The sequence below is a fragment of the Lepidochelys olivacea genome (genome assembly GCF_965140295.1).
Source record: "Lepidochelys olivacea isolate rLepOli2 genome assembly, chromosome: 1".
NCBI lineage: Eukaryota > Metazoa > Chordata > Testudines > Cheloniidae > Lepidochelys > Lepidochelys olivacea.
The window spans coordinates 83,631,007-83,650,539 of NC_140411.1; the positions used below are offsets into that span (position 1 = coordinate 83,631,007).

At 40.8% G+C, this 19,533-nt stretch overlaps 2 long non-coding RNA genes across 2 annotated transcripts in view; one reads left to right on the top strand and one right to left on the bottom strand.

Annotated features, from left to right (window-relative positions):
* The window catches only part of LOC311528816, a 144,292-nt gene that overhangs the window by 74,395 nt on the left and 50,364 nt on the right, over positions 1 to 19,533 (bottom strand). Inside the window, exons 3-4 of the long non-coding RNA XR_014713709.1 lie at positions 10,267 to 10,417; positions 9,516 to 9,625 (exon numbers count right to left, since the gene is read on the bottom strand). This is a non-coding gene — a long non-coding RNA (uncharacterized lncRNA). The remainder of the gene's footprint in view (positions 1 to 9,515; positions 9,626 to 10,266; positions 10,418 to 19,533) is intronic.
* The window catches only part of LOC311528822, an 88,589-nt gene that overhangs the window by 19,785 nt on the left and 49,271 nt on the right, over positions 1 to 19,533 (top strand). The window lies entirely within an intron of this gene.

A 19,533-nucleotide genomic window follows, 5' to 3' on the forward strand; every position in this document is an offset into this window, starting at 1 on the left:
CCATTTTTCTATTCTCATCAGTGAAGTACAATGATACTAGAAGTCATGTTCCTTAAAGTCCTATGTCAGTTGTGTGGTGAATGAACTTTCCCATAGTATTTAGTACATCATAATTCAAAACAAATTGCACATCTCTGAAGTCTAGTCCTCTGACCACATCAGAGGTAATCAACAGCACTGTGCTCTCACCATTGGCAAACTTGTATAAGGCTGCTTCTTAGTTTTCTTGGGTGCAGCCTTCCAGAATACGTTCACAGGCACACTTTTCGGAGACAGAGTCATCCTTCATCCAGCTTTACTCCCCATTAGGATTTCTAATTATTACCCATTACATCTTTTTTTCCTATGGCCTTCTGTAAAGAGCTTATGAAAGCCCATTTCTGACCCTCTTGAGCCCAGATCACATAGTGAGTCATGTTATCCATTGGAAAATCACTTTTATTCTCCTCCCTTGAGAGGTTCATCTTTATGTTTAGGCTGAACTTCATTTAGCTGCCCTTTGATTAAGGTCTTGTATAGTTGTTTCCAAATCTCTGGTCAGAGAGAGGGGCCTCAGCCCTTCCTTTTGTACTTCAGCTCCTTCTTGGGCATGCTTTCCTTCTGTTCTCTCTCTCTCTCATATGCATATGTCAGAGCTTGATATCCAGGTTCCATAACCAGAGGATGGCATCTAATTTTCTCCCTGACTTGCAGGATGAATTCTCAGTTGCTCATCATTTGTTGGATGAACCAAACCAATGGTTTGTAGAAGTATGTATATGCTGATGATATCTGTATTGCTGACACTGGAGATGACTTACACAGGGTTGAAGGGAATGTTAGCCAAGACATGGATACTTTCACCACTTACTTCCTAGCAATGGAGACTAATTCCCAATGAAAATAAGATTTCCTCTAGCCCTTGTAAAGCTACTTACAGCCTTTTGGTCTTGTAGAGCATTACGTTGTCCCATGATTATTGCTTTGACCCTGTCAGCTGCAATGACCTTGTCTTCAGCTAGATGGTATACCTTGCTGCCCATCTGATCTTTTATCTGAAGGAACCTTTCCTTTTCTTTCTGGCATAATCCAAGCTTTTTCTGCAAGGCAGTCCCCTCAGCCTCAAAGCCCTCAGAGGGCCAGCTACCCCATGACAAGTGAGCATTGACACCTGTGCTCTGCTTTGGTCACCGTTCATTCAAAGGTAGAGATTCAGAAGGAAGGTTGATTCCTTATAGTTATAAGTTCTTTCAGGCAGGGAACATCTTTTGTTCTGTGTTTTTACAACACCTAGCTCAATGTGTCCTGGTCCATGACTAGAACCCCACTGGAAGCTACAGTAATACATTTATTAAGTAAAAAGAAAAGGAGTACTTGTGGCACCTTAGAGACTAACCAATTTATCTGAGCATAAGCTTTCGTGAGCTACAGCTCACTTCATTGGATGAGCTGTAGCTCACGAAAGCTTATGCTCAAATAAATTGGTTAGTCTCTAAGGTGCCACAAGTACTCCTTTTCTTTTTGCGAATACAGACTAACACGGCTGTTACTCTGAAACATGTATTAAGTAAAATTAATAATAATAATAATAAATATTGACTTTAAGAACCTTCCAGAGGGCCAGAAGGAGAATGGTGGCAAGTCTAGTTCTAGGTTTTTCAGTGCATCTTCTGAAATCAGATGTGTGGGTCCTCGCATTATAGGGAAGAGTTTCTTCTTGAGGTCCCTCCTCCTAAGTACTAGGCCACTACGAGCAAAGATCTTTTCATGCCCTAGTGCTGCACAGCATTGCATAACTTAATTGTAGGGAAAATAATAGTAATTTCTATTGCATAAGTATAGTGTTTGCAGGTAGTATAGGATATGGGTCTGACTCTGTTCGCCTTTCATCTTTGTGTAGTCATTTCCATTAATGCGAATTCAGAGCAATGTGGGTGTAAATCCTACCAAATCAGAAGGGTAACATTTTACACCCATTTTGCACTGGCAAAAATGAGTACGCAAAGTGCAAGGCAATGGAGAATCAGGCCCTGGGTATGAGAAGGAGGAGTTCTATATCTGAGTTAGGCTTTGGGTTACAAGAGCAATACAACAGTACAAATTCTTTAGTGTGCCAGGAAGCAAATGGTAAAACTTTATAAATTCATAATTATTCCTTTCAAACTTCCACTAGCTTGTCCTCACTGAAGACTAGCAACGTTGGTGAGTTTCTATTATTCATCCATTTTTAAAATTGCTACTGAGGAAATCAGCAAAAAAAGTGGTCTCTGTTTCACTATCCCTCTCCACAATAACTTAGAAAAACAACAGATTTCCCTCAAACCTTCCAAAAAACCTCAGCATTTGGTTTGAGATCAAAAAGAGACCATTTTATTTGCTGAGAATATGAACAGTTGAAACCAGGAGTTTCTAATGGAAGCAAACTCATATCTTTAAGTTTGCTGTAGTGCATCATTTTACTGAGTTAGGAAGTCAGAAACATGTTTTTATTCTGTACTTATGATAAACATTGTGGTACTGTCTATCCAGCTTTTAAATGATTTTATTTAAAATGTTGGCATAAATGTCATAATAAAACACACAACATCTATAAGAAAACAGAAAGCAAATCATAGGAGCTGACACAGAAGAAACAAACACCCATATCAGCAGAGAAACATGTTCAGAAAAGAATCCAAAATAAATAATCTTTACTGTATCTTAATATTGCTATAATTTGGTGAGGAATAATCTCTATTGTCCATATAGTGTTTTAAATCCTCTGCTTTTAGAGGGCATTTTTTTTAAAGTCGCTGTTTTTGTATGACTCAATACTATTTTTGCTCTACTGCTGACCATCTAGCCAGCGGAAGGACTACAAGCTAATCACATTAATGGGCTCTCTGTGTATAACTTTGATTATATCAGCCAGGTGGGCAGTAAACAGAAAGAAGATATCTGCAGTGTTTTTGCAGCCACGTTGGTCCCAGGATATGAGAGAGACAAGGTCGGTGACGTAATATCTTTTATTGCGCCAACTTCTGTTGGTGGAAGGAACAAGCTTTTGAGTACTTTCCACCAACAGAATATGGTCCAATAAAAGATACTATCTTACCCATAGGCACTGGCTTCCTCCAGGCCAGGGGCGTGCTCAACACCCCTGCTCCACCCCGGGTCCTGCCCCTACCCGCCCCCTTCCCCCACTCTGCCCCGCTTTTTCCCGCCTTCGCCCCGCCCCAGGCCCTGCCCCTGCCCCCATCCCTACCACTTCTTCCAAGTCCCCACCCCCACCCCACCTCTTCCCCATGTCTTCCCACCCAGTTCTGCCCCCTCCGCTGAGCATGCCACAGCCCCGCTCCTCCGCCTTCTTCCCAGAGCCTTCTGCATGCCGCAAAACAGTTGATTGCAGCAGGCAAGAGGCTCTGAGGAGGTGGTTGCCAGTGGGTGCTAAGCACCCACTAATTTTATTCCATGATCCAGGAAGTCTCAGAAAGTAGATAAGCAGAGATAAATTCTCTGAACAGTGAACATTTTAAATGGACCACATTTTGTCTTCAGTTACACCAGTGTAATTCCATTGATTCTTTTTGTCTTTTTAAGTGTTTGTACAGCACCTATCAGGTTCTTTAGAAGCTAATAGACTATAACTATGAAATAAAAGGGGAAGCACAGAAACTGGAGAGTGAAGAGGCAGAAATAATGAAAGGAAGGAAGATAAACAATAAGGAATGTGTGGAATATAAGGCCAAATTGTACTCTTAGTTACACTCTTGTAAATCTATTGAGCCAAATAAACAATAAGTTAAGGAGATGCTTCTTAATGGGTTTCAATTATAATACTTATAATTATTCACGTCTCCTTATGCCTATTGTTAATTTGGAGGTAAACTGGGACTCAAGAGAGCCCTTTGAAGCCAGTGGAACTGTGCACTCAGCACCTTTGAAAATCAGACCCCAATGGAGAGGTCTAAATATGGATTCAAGTTCCTAATTGTAAGATTCCAAGTTTGACATTTGTAGCTTTAACCTCTCTGTGCCTCAGTTTACCTACCTGTAAAATGGGTGTGAGGCATTATTAATCAGTGTTGGTAAGAGAGCTTGGAGATAGATGGATGCATCAATGGCACTGATTGAGAAAAGCATTTATGTATTTGCTTAACTTTAAGCACGTCTATTGAGTTGAGTGGGACAGGGGCTCATGCTAAAGTGTTTTGCTGAATAGGAATGGGTTTAAGCATATGCTTACAGTTGATCATGAGCTTACGTGCTTTCCTGAATTGAGGTCTGTATGAGAACAAAGTTATATTACATACAGTGAAAGCTGGTTCATTTTGTACTACCTGTGTCAGGCTGCTTCTTTGGGGAAAATACTTTGGTGGAGTTCTTCCACATAACAAACATTGCTGTGATGCTGTATGGCCAGAAACATTTGTCTATTAGATGAATGCCAAACAGTGACTGGGCATGTCTGGACTCTGAATTTTCCATAAGTATAAAGCAGATAGCAAAGGAAAGTATTCCAAAGCTGTACATTTTCCACATTCACAAGTGCTTACTTTTTGAGAACTAGTTTGCATATCACTAGTTTTTTTATTCCCACCTCCCCGCCCCTCCCCAACCCCAGTATCTTCCAATTAAACTTATTAGGAAAGGTTTTTAAATTTATTTATGGGAAGATATATTTACAGAATAATTCAGTGAAGATTGACAGCTTTTTTGCAATAGGACCCTGAAGACACATTACTCTGTGCACAACAATATAATATACATCTGAGATGCACACGTATACTCATGACATTTGTTAGTCATCTGAAGTGCACAATGATCAGGTATTCAGTATGCTCTAATTCTCTATTTAAATATTATGAAGGAAGATTGTCGTACCCCAATAGAGCAAGAATGACACATTACTATAACTACTGCTTCCTTAAATGGTCATTATGATTTGATTGGAACAGTTTAAACTTCTTCATAAAGTAAAATCAACTTTATATCTACATTAATACAACCCTTTTGCCAGGTGGGTCTTCATATTGCATGTAAGCCATTTTAATTTAGTTTACTGAGTTTGAGCTCTTTTCTTTACAGCTAAGAACAGTTGTTACTCTCCTGGAGCCACATGCAAATCTAGATTCCAATATTCTGGTCTGTACAGATAGTACAGATCTGCAAGTAGAATTTTTGACTTATAATTTATATTAAATTAAGTTCTCCTTTAAAAATCTATAGATATTGTTATCGTCTTTTAAATGGCTATGTTTGAAGACTGCCTTGTGCTTTTACAGGTAAATTATTAATCCGCTGCAACGCTCAGGGTATTAACGCTGGGCAGCTCTAACACACATTCTCAGGAGCAGATCCAGAATGCATTAACTCTTCACTTCTGTTTGCTGCTGTAGTAGCATGCAGTTATGAGGGTTCATTGGAAAGTTGGTACAGTACTTCCAAAGGAATGACCCACTCCCTAGTAAATGGAGCTGCAGTGGAAGTGTATTTTTCTCCATATATCTGGTATATTAAGCATCTCTAAGGTAGTTAAAAAGATTTAAAAAGTTAAAAAATGGGAATAGGCCAAGGACTGATGATAATGGGAGTTTAAATATAGTTAAACAAACAGAATATCCTACAGCTGCCGTGTATATATATACACACACGCACACAGAGTGAGAGTGAGAGAGACAGAGAGAGAGAGAGAGAGACAGAGAGAGAAGGTCAATGTGACCTGCCCTTGCAGACTTCATTCCATTCCCCAAATTAGTGAAACCTACATTCCCCTTTCATTTTAATTAGAAGAAGAATACCTTCCCTAATCTTTTGTGGAGTATTACTGGTATTATAATGCCCATTTCCTTTCACCCTCAGAGGTGACTGAAATGCAGTGGCAATGAAGTGAAATGATCCCTATAGCGATAAGGTTTGGAGATCTGGATACATTGTGCCAAACTTCTCTAGATGATCAATCATGTTTTGCAGTGAATTTGCTCAAGAAATGTGTCTTGCATCTTTTGTGTCCATTTCCCACCACCATTTAAGGAATTAAGTTATGCCAGTATACACAGTCCCATTGGCAAGCTAGATGCATGAGTAATCATGGGAAAAGAACTTTGCATAGTATGCCTGAATACTCATGAGCTTGCATAATCATCCAATCCAGGAAGAAAATACCAAATGACTTATGATGAATTACAACTAACTAAGGTTACAGTTCAGAAAGGTACTTAAATACAGGACTAACTTTATGTATTTGAGTAGTCACTGATTTCAGTGGCACTGCTCATGTGCTTAAGTTAAGTAACATGCTTAAGCACCTTGTTAAATCAGGACCCCAGAGAAGCTGTCTAGCAAATATTCACAGAGCACTGTTTGTGATCAATCCATAGCATTAAAAAGTTCACTAAAAAATTCATTAAATATTTAAGGCAATAGTGATCTCTTTGTGGCTGAGCAGAGAGGTTAAATTCATTGAATAAGTTACTCATTGTGAATTATTCACTCAGCTTTAATAGTTTGTAATTCTATAACACGCTTTGCTAAAGAAAGGTCCTATATAAATCAATCCATAGTATTGATATGTAGGATTTCCTCATGGGAGATTTTTTCTCGTTTGTGATCTGATTTTCAGTAAATTGTGCCACCTTGACACTAACCACCCTGGTGTGTTCCTTCTTCTAGTCACTGCTGCTCCAACCAGTCCATCACAGTGCTTCAGCTATGATGTGCAGACATTACACCTCATTCTCTCTCATGCTGATTTACACCATTGACCACAATGGAATTTCACTGCTTGATTAGACCTTTTGCATCTGCTTTATAAATCCAAAATATCTAGTAATGAACATAAATAACTACAATTTTACCTACAATGAAATCCCAGTTATACCCTCAGTAAATTAGGAGCATATATTATTCATGTTTATAGGATGTAAATGTGGACTAGGTTCTTTTCAATCATAAAATAAGGACTCCAAAGTGCTTACAGTCTAAGGCCCTGATAATGCAAACACTTAGGCACAAGCTTAGCTTTATGCATATGACTTGTCCCATTGATCCCCCTTTTTCTTCCTCCCCCTCTTCCCAGCCCTAGTTAATTCACTCAGGGACTTATCCTGCATCCACCGAAACTCTGATTGATTTATATGGGCATTAAACCAAGCCCTCATTGCTTCCTATCATAGTGCAATCACCTCAAACTTAATTATTCCCCATGCTTCCCCTTCCTCCTTCCCACACAGTGCAATTCCTAGTCTTCTCCCCACATCTCCCTTTCAGCAGTCAATGCCATGTCCACAAGGGAGCGCTGAGGCAGTATTACTGTCATTTGTGAGGCCTCCAATACTGTGAAGTTACACTCCTGTAACTTCTCCTGCCATAGCTGACAAAACCTTTCCTTGGGCCTTTGTATGCGTTGCCCCAAGGAGGTGGGCTGGGGTTCCTGTCCCGTGTTGAGGTGGGGTGGGTCTGGTGCTTCTTTTGTCTGCTTCCATGGGAAAACTAAAAGACCTAACTTTCCTTGCCCCTGCTGCTGCCAGTCCCATCTCATGTCCCTTTTATCTAATTAAAGAAGCTTGACATTCTATAATGAGATTCTATTTTTAACTTCCAGGGAGTGCTTGTTTTTCAGTTTTACATGCAGGTACCAAGTTATGCTGACCTACTTCTCTTTTCTTCCGCTAATTTCTTTTCTTTCTAACTCATTAATTTCAAGCTCTCTTTTTTCTGCATGGGACCTCACAACTCATGCACGAACCCCCTCAAAATGTTTGAAGATTGGCTTTGTTTTGGATTAGATGCTTGCCCAAATTTCTTTGAACTGGAAACCTCACAAGTTCATGCTCTCTTTAAATACTTCTGCTGCTGGTCTGGATACAAGAACATGTCACCAAGAACAGCTTTGCTCAGCATATTGCAATTCTGGCCCCGCACAAAACCAGAAAGCAAGTTAAAAGTTAACAAAAATCATCCAGATTCCTCAAACCCCAAAAGAGATTCAAACTTGTTTATGGTTGTGGGCATGACCCAGGAAAAATTAATTCTGCTTAAATTAAAGCTACGTCCACACTACAGACTGTGCTGGCAAAACCTACGTCGTTCGGGGATGTGAATATTCCACCCCCCTGAGCGACATAAATTACGCCCCCATAAGTGATCGTGTGCTTATGCCACTCGCGGAGGCAGGGTTTTTTATGCCAACCAGAGAGCGCTCTCTCATGGGCATAGAGCGTCTTCACCAGATGCACTGCAGCAGCGCATCTGCATCGGTACAGCTGTACCGCTGCAGCACTGTACGTATAGTCATGGCCTAAGGAATAATCTCTCTTAATAAGCAGAATTACCAGTTAGCTAATAAATCTTATTCATGGTACTGCACTGATATCGTGAATGATGGATTTAGACTGACAGCTAAGGAGATATGTCTTCTTTGATATATTGTACAGGGCCAACCGCACGTTGATAGATAACAATAGATTATCCAGTGGTTTAAGCAACGGGCCAGTTCATGAAAAGCCTTATGTGGGCATTCCTTACTCTTGTAAATAGTCCCACTGAAGGTAATAGAGTTAATCAAACAATTTGGAACAATTTGCCAAGGGTCGTGGTGAATTGTCCATCAATTTTTAAATCAAGACTGGATGTTTGTTCTAAAAAATATACTCTAGGAATTATTGCAAAGAAGTTCTATGGCCTGTGTTATGCAGGAGGCCAGACTAGATGATCACAGTGGTCCCTTCTGACCTTGGAATCTATGAATTTATGAATCTATGAAATAAGAAAGATTTGCTCACATGAGAAAGGCTCAGCAGAATCTGATCAACAATGATAATAATTATCTCTTATGCAGCAAAGCAGTATAAGAGTCCTAAGTATTATTTATTTTATTACTAATGATGATGTTTGAAAAACAAAGAAGAAACCCCATTCCTGTGTTGATCCCAGAAGAACCATGGAATAAAACAACAGGATTTGCTAAAAGGAAAGGAAAAACACACTAGGGAAAGTAAAGTTATTTTAAAGCTTTTAAGGCAGCACTACAAATATAGCCCCCAATTCTGCCTTCATTAATCTCAAGTAGTAGTTCACTCTGTGAGTAGGCCCATCAGTTTATCAGTAGAACTCAACACAGAGTAAGGTACTGCTCTGTGAGAAAGAACAGTATAGTCTGGACCAAAGGCAAGTAGAAAACAAAATTAAAACTATAAAAATGTCCTTTAAGCAATGCTAACTCAAAATCACTTTTATGTATATGACCCAGAGCTGCTAAAATGCCCTTAACATGGTGAATGATGGGTTTCCATAACTTCCTTCATTTGCCTAGCATAAACACCAATTCCTTTTTTAAACTCTGAACAGGTCTAGGGAACCATCCATTTTTTGTAAAAACAAATATTACCCATAAACAACTTTGGAGACAAGCTTTCGTTTTGTTTTTCTTTTTTTTAAAGGATAGCAAGAGACAAAAGAATATACTTTGTTGGGATCAATTATACTCTATTTAGACCCTCTATGGTCCTCCCAAAATAAGTATAATCAGAAAAATACTGATAACATAAAAATCCTACCAAGTTCAAGGGTCATTCAGCTTCTTCAGTCGTCCCTGCACCTTCAAGAGACAATGTCCTAAAAAATCATAGGTTGCGCAAGACATTTCTTCAGCATCAGTGCAACCAACCTGAAACAAGAAAGAATATCAGCAGCTTCAGTAGAAGCTCCAAATATGTGTGCATCCCTTTGCTAACTGGAACAGGTCCACTGCTCAGGACTTTGTGGCACCTCTGAGAGAGGTGAAGGACCCTTTCCCTCTTGCACAGCAGTAGTGTAGGGGCACAGCTGGCTCCCAGCCTGGTTGCTAGGCAATCCAACAAGCCCAGCTAGGCCCAATGACGCCGCCCCCCCCTCAGAAATGGTGGTGCTTCCTGATTCGATAAGGGAGCCAGTGGTCTGCTACTTGAGCCCTGCAACAGCACAGCAGCTGATCAATGTTTAGCCCACAGCTATGCTTACCCTGCTCTCACTTCCACTTTCTGCTCTTGCCTTGCTCCAGCCCCAACCTCCCTGTCTGTTCTGGTTTCTGACTCCTGGCTCTGATCCCCTGGTTATATCTCCGACTACCCCTCTGGCTTACCCTGCGGCTTAGGCTTCTGACTCCGGTTTTGACTTCAGCTTGGCCCATCAACCCTGACTCTGGAGTCACCCTTGGAGCAATGCCTGATCCCTGGATCTTCACTTGTCTTTATCTGAACTGCCACCACAACCACCAGGCAAGGTCCCACTCCACCCACTAGGTAGAACATCCCTGCCCCAGCAGCTTACAAGTAGAATCAGACTTCAAAAATTCTTTATGCTCTAGCTGGTCCAATTTGGAATGAAGCTGCTGCCACTAGTGCTCTAGCCATCTTCTCATTTCTTCTGATGCGGACCATCTGTGCATCATCATCATCATCATCTGATGACTGATGAAAACCTGTAAGGACAAAGCCAAGGAAAAGGACATTTAAGAACCACGCTGTCAAGGTAAAAGAAGCATAGAAGCAAAGAAGAAGGGTGAATTTAGAGAAAATTAAATTAATTAAAAATTGGCTGGAGGGCACAGATCCCTTTGGGTATGTCTACACTACAATTAAACACCTGTGGTAGGCCAGTGTCAGCTGACTTGAGCTCGTGGGGCTGAAAGCGGGGAGGGTCCAAGAGCCCTGACTCCAGGCCCAGCCCAAGCCCAAATGTCTACACTGCAATTTTACAGCCCCACAAGCCCAAATTTGTTGATGCTGTCCTACCGTAAGTGTTTAATTGCAATGCTGATGTCTCCTGAATGGAATCTCACAGTCCTGAAACCCCACAGCCTGCTTGTGCCCCAAGGACGATCCCTCCTTTAGGCTAAAATCTGTCAGGAGATGGGGTGGTTGGGTTAGAACACAGCATTGTCTCCCTTCCCTCTAACCTGAAAGAATCCCAATCACATGAATTGTGCATGTTTGGAATTCCATGGGATTTGGGGATTGTGGTAGCACCATGAAACTGCTGGGATTTTCCTACATTAAAGTAGACTGCATCAAAAAGTTTACTCCTAGATGAAAAGCAGCTGTCTCAATCGGACCCTGGGCAAGACCAAGGTGATACTGGTCAGAAGGGGAAACACGTTGAAGAGTTAGCCTACACATTGTCCTCCCCTTCCACTGAAAGAATCCAACCCCCTGTTAGTCAAAGACATGTGATGCCCTGGTGTCCCATTTGACTCATCACTAAGTCCAGATGATCAGATAACATCAAGGGCAAAATTCAAAGAAAAAATTCTTCCACTTTTAGCATGATTTAGCACTGCACCCCTCTTTCCAGAAAAACATCTTTCCACCGGGAATTCATCATCTCCACACTGAATGGCTGCAATTCACAGAATCTTCAGCTGAAGGTGGAAGCCATGAGGAATCTTCAGCTTGTGCAGAATGTGCCTACCCAACTTCTCAACAGAATGAGCTGCCATGAGCACATCGCTGTTGTGCTCTAATCCTTCTGCTAAATCCCTTCTGTTTATCCTTACATTGCTAGTTCTAAAACTTAGTTCTAAACTTCAGCACAATCAGTGGATCTGAACCTAGTTACATCAGTGACCACACTTACATACATGCCTGGCTTAGACAACTGCACCCTCCTGGGACAATTTAGCTTACAAAGCTCAGGATGAAGTACAAGAGCCAAAGATAAAGCACTTTTGGTTGAGGGCACTCAGCTATGGAACTGGATCTAGGGGATACTGGACTAATCCAGAGTCGAAGCACCTTCAGGACATGCAGCAAGACCTCCTCTTTGACAGAACTATTCCATGAGAACTAGCATGGTGATGGTGGGGGAGGGAAGGTTATTCCTCAAGCAAAATCTCCTTTAATCAGGGAATAGAGAAAAGCAACAAAATCCATGATGTCTAAGAGCAAGTTCACACAGCAAATCTAATTTACCTTGGATATCCTTGCCTACTATTATTATAAATTCTATAGAAAATACTTAGAGATAGATATATGTGAACATCAGCTCATAGAATCATAAAATCATGGGACTGGAAGGGACCTCGAGAGGTCATCTGGTCCAGTCCCCTGCCCTCATGGCAGGACTAAGTATTATCTAGACCATCCCTGGCAGGTGTTTGTCTAACCTGCTCTTAAAAATTTCCAGTGAGGGAGATTCCACAACGCCCCATGGCAATTTATTCCAGTGCTTACCCACTGTGACAGTTTAGAAGTTTTTCCTAATGTCCAACCTAAACCTCCCTTGCTATTTAAGCTCATTCCTTCTTGTCCTATCCTCAGTGGTTAAGAACAACAATTTTTCTCCCTCCCCCTTGTAACAACCTTTCATGTACTTGAAAACTGTTCTTATGTCCCCTCTCAGTTTTCTCTTTTCCAGACTAAACAAACCCAATTTTTTTTCAAACTTCCCTCATTAGTCATCTTTTCCAGACCTTTAATCATTTTTGTTGCTCTTCTCTGGACTTTCTCCAATTTGTCCACATCTTTCCTGAAATGTGGCACCCAGAACTGGATATAATACTTCAGCTGAGGCCTAATCAGCACAGAGTAGAGCGGAAGAATTACTTCTCGTGTGTTGCTTACAACACTCCTGCTAATACATCCAAGAATTATGTTTTATTTTTTTGCAAAAGTGTTACACTGTTGACTCGTATTTAGCTTGTGATCCACTATGATCCCCAGATCTGCTTCTGCAGTACTCCTTCCTAGGAGTCATTTCCCATTTTGTATGTGTGCCACTGATTGTTCCTTCCTAAGTGGAGTACTTTGCATTTGTCCTTTTTGAAATTCATCCTATTTACTTCAGACCATTTCTCCAGTTTGACCAGATCATTTTGAATTTTAATCCTGTCCTCCAAAGCATTTGCAACCCCTTTCAATTTAGTATCATCTGCAAACTTTATAAGTGTACTCTCTATGCCATAATCTAAATAATTGATGAAGATATTGAATAGAATGGGACCCAGAACCGAGCCCTGTGGGACCCATTTGATATGCCCTTCCAGTGAACCACTGATAACTACTCCCTGGGAACAGTTTTCCAATGAGTTCTGCACCCACCTTACAGTAGCTCCATCTGGGTTGTATTTCCCTAGTTTGTTTATGTGTAGGTCATGCGAGACAGTACCAAAAGCCTTTCTAAAGCCTTATTCATGTGCACTCCTACTCTGCACCTTCAAACTCTCACTCCCATCCCAAAAGGAGGGCTGATCAGTTTCATGCAGGGTCCATAGTCCAGATCCACAGAGATACTGAGGCACCTAAGTCTAACATTTAGGCTCCACCATACTGGCCAAGTTTCCCGGTATGTCAGGAAGACTCCTGTTTAGAACTCAAACTCACCTGACACCTGATTTAATAATGTTGTCTCCTGCACAAAAAAAATCCATTTTTGCCAAATTCAACAATTCAGCTCCATTATTCAGAATCATAAGTGTCAGCCACATGTGGGCATCAGCATAGGCCATGGAGCTGGAAGTGGGGTGGTAGGTGGGGGAAGCTGAGCCATGGCCTAACCACTTTTTGTCCAGGCCAAACCTGAGCAGTGCTATGACCCCCGTGCACCAGGTCACAATGCCACTCTCTCAAATTTGGGGGGCAAACTTGTCAAGGGGCAAGAGTGCTACATTCACTGTACTTAAGCAAGACCATTAATAAGGTAAATACTTGTTTCTATGTTTTACGTAGCAAAGTAATATAAGGGAGCTTATACTGCATCTATTCAGATAGGCTTTAGTTGCAAATTAAGTACCACCTCCAATGTCCCTGAAATTAATGTGAAAATGTTGGTCACTTTGGACACCACTGCTATTTCCCAAAACCAGCGCTCAGTGTGAGAGAGGGGGGCAGGGATCCTGTGGGAAAATAATATGTGATCATGTAATTAAAGATTGTATCATAATGCATTGCACAAGAAACCTGAATATTAACATTGCCAAAATTGTGAGTGCTTGACTTTGCGACCTTAAAAATGTTAGTTCAGCACTGCTTACTTTCAGTATGTCTGCACTGCACACTCTTTATGCCAGCTTGTAAAGAACATACACCCACATACACATACATACGTACCCCCTAGCCTGGGTATAAATATAAGTATAGATGGTGAGGCACTGCTTAGGTGGGTAAAGACACGCCTGAGCCCAGAGGTATGTACCCTACACAGCTTTCTACATGTCCAAGCAGTGCCTCCCCCATTTACACTGCTATTTTTTAGCAATTGGAAAAGGTTTCACCTCAGGGAGTGGCTAAAGCCTTCCCCCACCACAGAGAAGGGCTCCGGCAGAGAGTAGGTAGTGGGAAAAGACTGCAGGCCTTTCTTGACATGTGTAGCTACATGCCACTGTGAATGTAGCCTTTCACTGTGACATGTAGCTAGACATACCCTATACACCACTACCAGTAGTATGCAGTGTAGTCTTAGGCTTTGTGTGTAATATAAGAAGATAAGAACGGCCATACTGGGTCAGACCAAAGGTCCATCTAGCCCAGTATCCTGTCTTCCGACAGTGGCCAATGCCAGGTGCCCCAGACGGAATGAACAAAACAGGTAATCATGGAGTGATCTATCCCCTATCGCCCATTCCCAGCTTATGGCAAACAGCGGCTAGGGACACCATCCCAGCCCATCTTGACTAATAGCCATTGATGGACCTATCCTCCATGAATTTACCTAGTTATTTTTTGAACCCTGTTATAGTCTTTATCTTTATATTATATATATCTTTATGACAGGTTTCAGAGTAGCAGCCGTGTTAGTCTGTATTCGCAAAAAGAAAAGGAGTACTTGTGGCACCTTAGAGACGAACAAATATATTTGAGCGTAAGCTTTCGTGAGCTACAGCTCACTTCATCAGATGCATTCAGTGGAAAATACAGGGGGGAGATTTATATACACACAGAACATGAAACAATGGGTGTTACCATACACACTTTAAGGAGAGTGATCAGGTAAGGTGAGCTATTACCAGCAGGAGAGCGGAGGGGGAACCTTTTGTAGTAATAATCAAGGTGGGCCATTTCCAGCAGTTGACAAGAACGTCTGAAGAACAGTGCGGGGGGGGGGTGTGAATAAACATGGGGAAATAATTTTACTTTGTGTAATGACCCATCCACTCCCAGTCTCTATTCAAGCCTAAGTTAATTGTATCCAGTTTGCAAATTAATTCCAATTCAGCAGTCTCTCGTTGGAGTCTGTTTTTGAAGTTTTTTTGTTGAAGTATTGCCACTTTTAGGTCAGTAATCGAGTGACCAGAGAGATTGAACTGTTCTCCAACTGGTTTTTGAATGTTATAATTCTTGACGTCTGATTTGTGTCCATTTATTCTTTTACGTAGAGACTGTCCAGTTTGACCAATGTACATGGCAGAGGGGCATTGCTGGCACATGATGGCATATATCACATTGATAGATGTGCAGGTGAACTAGCCTCTGATAGTGTGGCTGATGTGATTAGGCCCTATGATGGTGTCCCCTGAATAGATATGTGGACACAGTTGGCAACGGGCTTTATTGCTAGGATAGGTTCCTGGGTTAGTGGTTCTACTGTGTGGTGTGTGGTTGCTGGTGAGTATTTGCTTCAGGTTGGGGGGCTGTCTGTAAGCAAGGACTGGCCTGTCTCCCAAGATCTGTGAGAGTGATGGGTCATCCTTCAGGATAGGTTGTAGATCACTCGATTACAGACCTAAAAGTGGCAATACTTCAACAAAAAAACTTCAAAAACAGACTCCATCGAGAGACTGCTGAATTGGAATTAATTTGCAAACTGGATACAATTAACTTAGGCTTGAATAGAGACTGCGAGTGGATGGGTCATTACACAAAGTAAAACTATTTCCCCATGTTTACCGCCCCCCCCTCACTGTTCCTCAGACGTTCTTGTCAACTGCTGGAAGTGGCCCACCTTGATTATCACTACAAAAGGTCTCCCCAACCCCCAGCTCTCCTGCTGGTAATAGCTCACCTTACCTGATCACTCCTTAAAGTGTGTATGGTAACACCCATTGTTTCATGTTCTCTATGTATATAAATCTCCCCACTGTATTTTCCACTGTATGCATCCGATGAAGTGAGCTGTAGCTCACGAAAGCTTACGCTCAAATAAATTTGTTAGTCTCTAAGGTGCCACAAGTACTCCTTTTCTTTATGTTACTGACAGGGGATCTTAACCTACTCTTTAAAGTTATATTTTAAAATCTTTGTACTGTAGATGTGCACCTTAACAGAAAATAAGCAAAGAAGTGATCAGATTCGACTGTAATTCAGCAACCTATCAAACAACCCGATAGCAGACACACCATATTTTTGATATAAAGCCTGCTGCAGTTTCCACGATATGCATCTGAGGAAGTGAGCTGTAGCTCACGAAAGCTTATGCTCTAATAAATTGGTTAGTCTCTAAGGTGCCACAAGTCCTCCTTTTCTTTTTGCATATTTTTGAAATGCATGTAACAGAGAGATTATTCAGAGAGATGTATCTTTATTGGGGGAACAAATATGACCCCAGAGAGACTGAGTTTAGCCTCTTAAGTGTTCCTCCTACTGAAATTTGAGAATACTACCATGCAAAGGAGTTCATTTTATACTTCTGCTTTTCTTGTATTATATATCGTTTTAATACCCCAAGAAATAAAAGTGTGGAACCGTGTCTGATATTTTATTGTACTCCTAAACTATTATGAGTTAAGTATGACAAACACCCCACTGCTTGAAGTAAGGAAGTTTTTCTTCTAACTCAATCAGAGAGCATTTCCATTAAAAGCTGAAGACCTCAGTTCTAACCCCAACAGTACCTTCTCTGCATGATTAATTATTTTTATGTGTGCTGTAGTCCATTAGGGAAGTGTCTGATGGCCTCAGGACACAGATATCTGGCCTTTATATGCATTATTTTGTCAACCTCTGTCTCTCTCTTCTATCTTTATCCAGTGAAATATAAAACGTCATGTTTCTAATACCTTTATTTTTTGATTGTTTTGGGGTGGGGTTGTCTCTAAAAGGATTTCCTTATAAGTTATCAAAATAATCTTGAGGCAGTATTTTCAATGTTTGTGTCACTTAACCAATTTAACATTTTTAAAAAGATACGTTGGAAATATGGGCCAACATCAGTTTTTTATGGAAAGAAATCTTACACAAAAGTTCAGGAGTCTTACAGCACACACCTGATTTTGGAAAAATGAATAAGATACATAGAGGCCACAGCAGAATGTTAGATCTATTAAGAATACTAGACCAATTTTGGTCTCCGTAATGATGTGTAAAATTAGAGAAACTCAAATGACTTAAGTGGAGTTACCCCAGTTTTACAGCAGTGTAATAGAGAAATGAATTGTTCCCCTAGTTTCTGCTGATAACCTTAATATGATCTGTTGTCTGCTATTTCAGTAGTATTAGTGAGAAGAGAAATATACTTAAATATCATTATCTTATTGTGATAAAGACCTAACTCTGGCCTGTAAAATACATTCATGATTTTTCTTCACTGTTTATGCCTTACACATAAAATAATAATCAAAAACCCTGCTAGTTGAGCTGGTTCTGAAGTATAAGGAAAAATAAATTAATAAATATTTCCTAAATCATTCTTTCAGATATGCTGCCAAAGATCCATTAAAGAGTTCTGATGTACATCTACTCAGAGAAAAGAATGAACAGTACATCAGACATGGAGAAAACTGGGAAAATCCTCACTGCTCTGCACTCAATTGTAAAACTCCCACTGATTTCAATGGGGCAAGAATTTCACCCAACATGGGGAAACAAAAGGCTTTTTTACAGCTTTTTTTTTCTATTAGATTTTCTTAAGCAACACCTATCAGCTTCAATGAGAGCTGAGTGTACTCTGAAATTTGGGCCAGTTATTTAGGTGTCTAAACATGGGTCTAAATTTTGGTACCCAAGTTCGATTTTTTTCACCACTGTACCTAAGTAAGAGTGCCCTTGATTACAATGAAATTAACAGTAAAGCTCCCATTGATTTCAGTGACAATAGGGTCAGGCTATGTATCTGTTATCATAGTACTGCTAAATAGCACAATATTAGCACAAATGATGCCAACTGACAAAGCATCCCTCCATACTATAGAGACAGCAAACTGTGGAAATGCCAATCCCACCCTCCAAAAATATCAGTGGGAAACTTAGATGTGTCACTTATTTTTACAGTTATGCCTTCAAAAGTAAACCAAGTGAACCCATCCGATCCAGGACTATTTCTTCCCAACAGCAACATGATTACGTCACTTCTTTTTACCTGGGCTATATGGGCATTAAAAGCTTCTTTGTAGCTGGATGGCACGTGAGAGCATTTAATGTTTCTTAGATACCGTTCTGTTGTTTCTTCCATCTGCAGTAAGGAACCCCACTCATGGCGGGAGTATTTTCACAACATTGCCTTTACCATGACAAACAGTGGTCTTTTCTTTCCATTTCAGTTTACAGACACATACCTATATGGGGGCATGCTTAGAGCTCATCCACATCTGCAAACAGTTCTATTTTCCATATTCCCAACTCCCCTAGATAGCAAACATACATTTATTTTGGGGTTTACTCCCAGGTTTTCTATGTGTTGGATGATATATCTTTTTTAAAACAAATTTACGTAAATACAGTAAACACATAGGCCCATATCCACAAAGATGTTTAGGGCTTGTGATGCTCAGACTCACAGTGCCTAACTTTTAGATGCCTAGAAAATCACTGTGATAACACAATGCTCCACAAAACCTGAGTTAGGAGCCTGGGCTCCCTATACAATGAATGGGTAGAGATAGGCGCCTTAGAATGGGATCCACAAAAGCCAGCACATTATGTGGGGAGCCACCGAAACTAGCCAATGGAAGATGCTGAGAAGAGGGGTGTTTACTAAAAGAAAGTATTTATCACAACTATTATGATAGTGGTCTTTTTCTTTCCTTTCCAGTTTCTAGACACATACATGTATGGAGACATGGTTAGAGATAAGTCTCTCTTGTGGATTTTGGCACTTAAATCTGGGCTGGAAGGAAGCATATATCTCCACTAGCCATTCACAAACTGAGGGAAAATAGGCAATCCTCCATCTAACTCGTGTGCAGGGTCCAGTCCTGCACGGAGGACACAGGTGTACTCAGTAGTTATTAGGGATTCTCAGGATGCACCACGGTGGCTCAGCAAGAGGAAAGACCATGATGCACCATGGTAGGTGTAGTCTAGCCAGGGAGTCTGGCTTATAGGGCAGATTGGGCACATGTGCCACCTGAACTTCAATTTCCGTAAGGCATGGTAGCAGCATTTCAAATCAAAATGTTTCGTTTTCAGCTGAAAGCATTTGGCCAAAAAAAATTTGATTTAGTTTTTTCACCTAAAAGTTGTCTGTTGTTTTAAGACAAAAAACTGCCAACCAGTTCTACTAGGGCATCATAAAACCATGCAAGCTGAACCTGCTTAGAAGACTCACAGTAAACCAAAACAGCCCAGTATGACATAGCTCCATTCAGCGCCTATTACTTTGTTTAGGCCCCTTCCTTCCCTTCTTCTCACCAATCCTGGCTATCTTGAGTCCAATATTGTATAGATC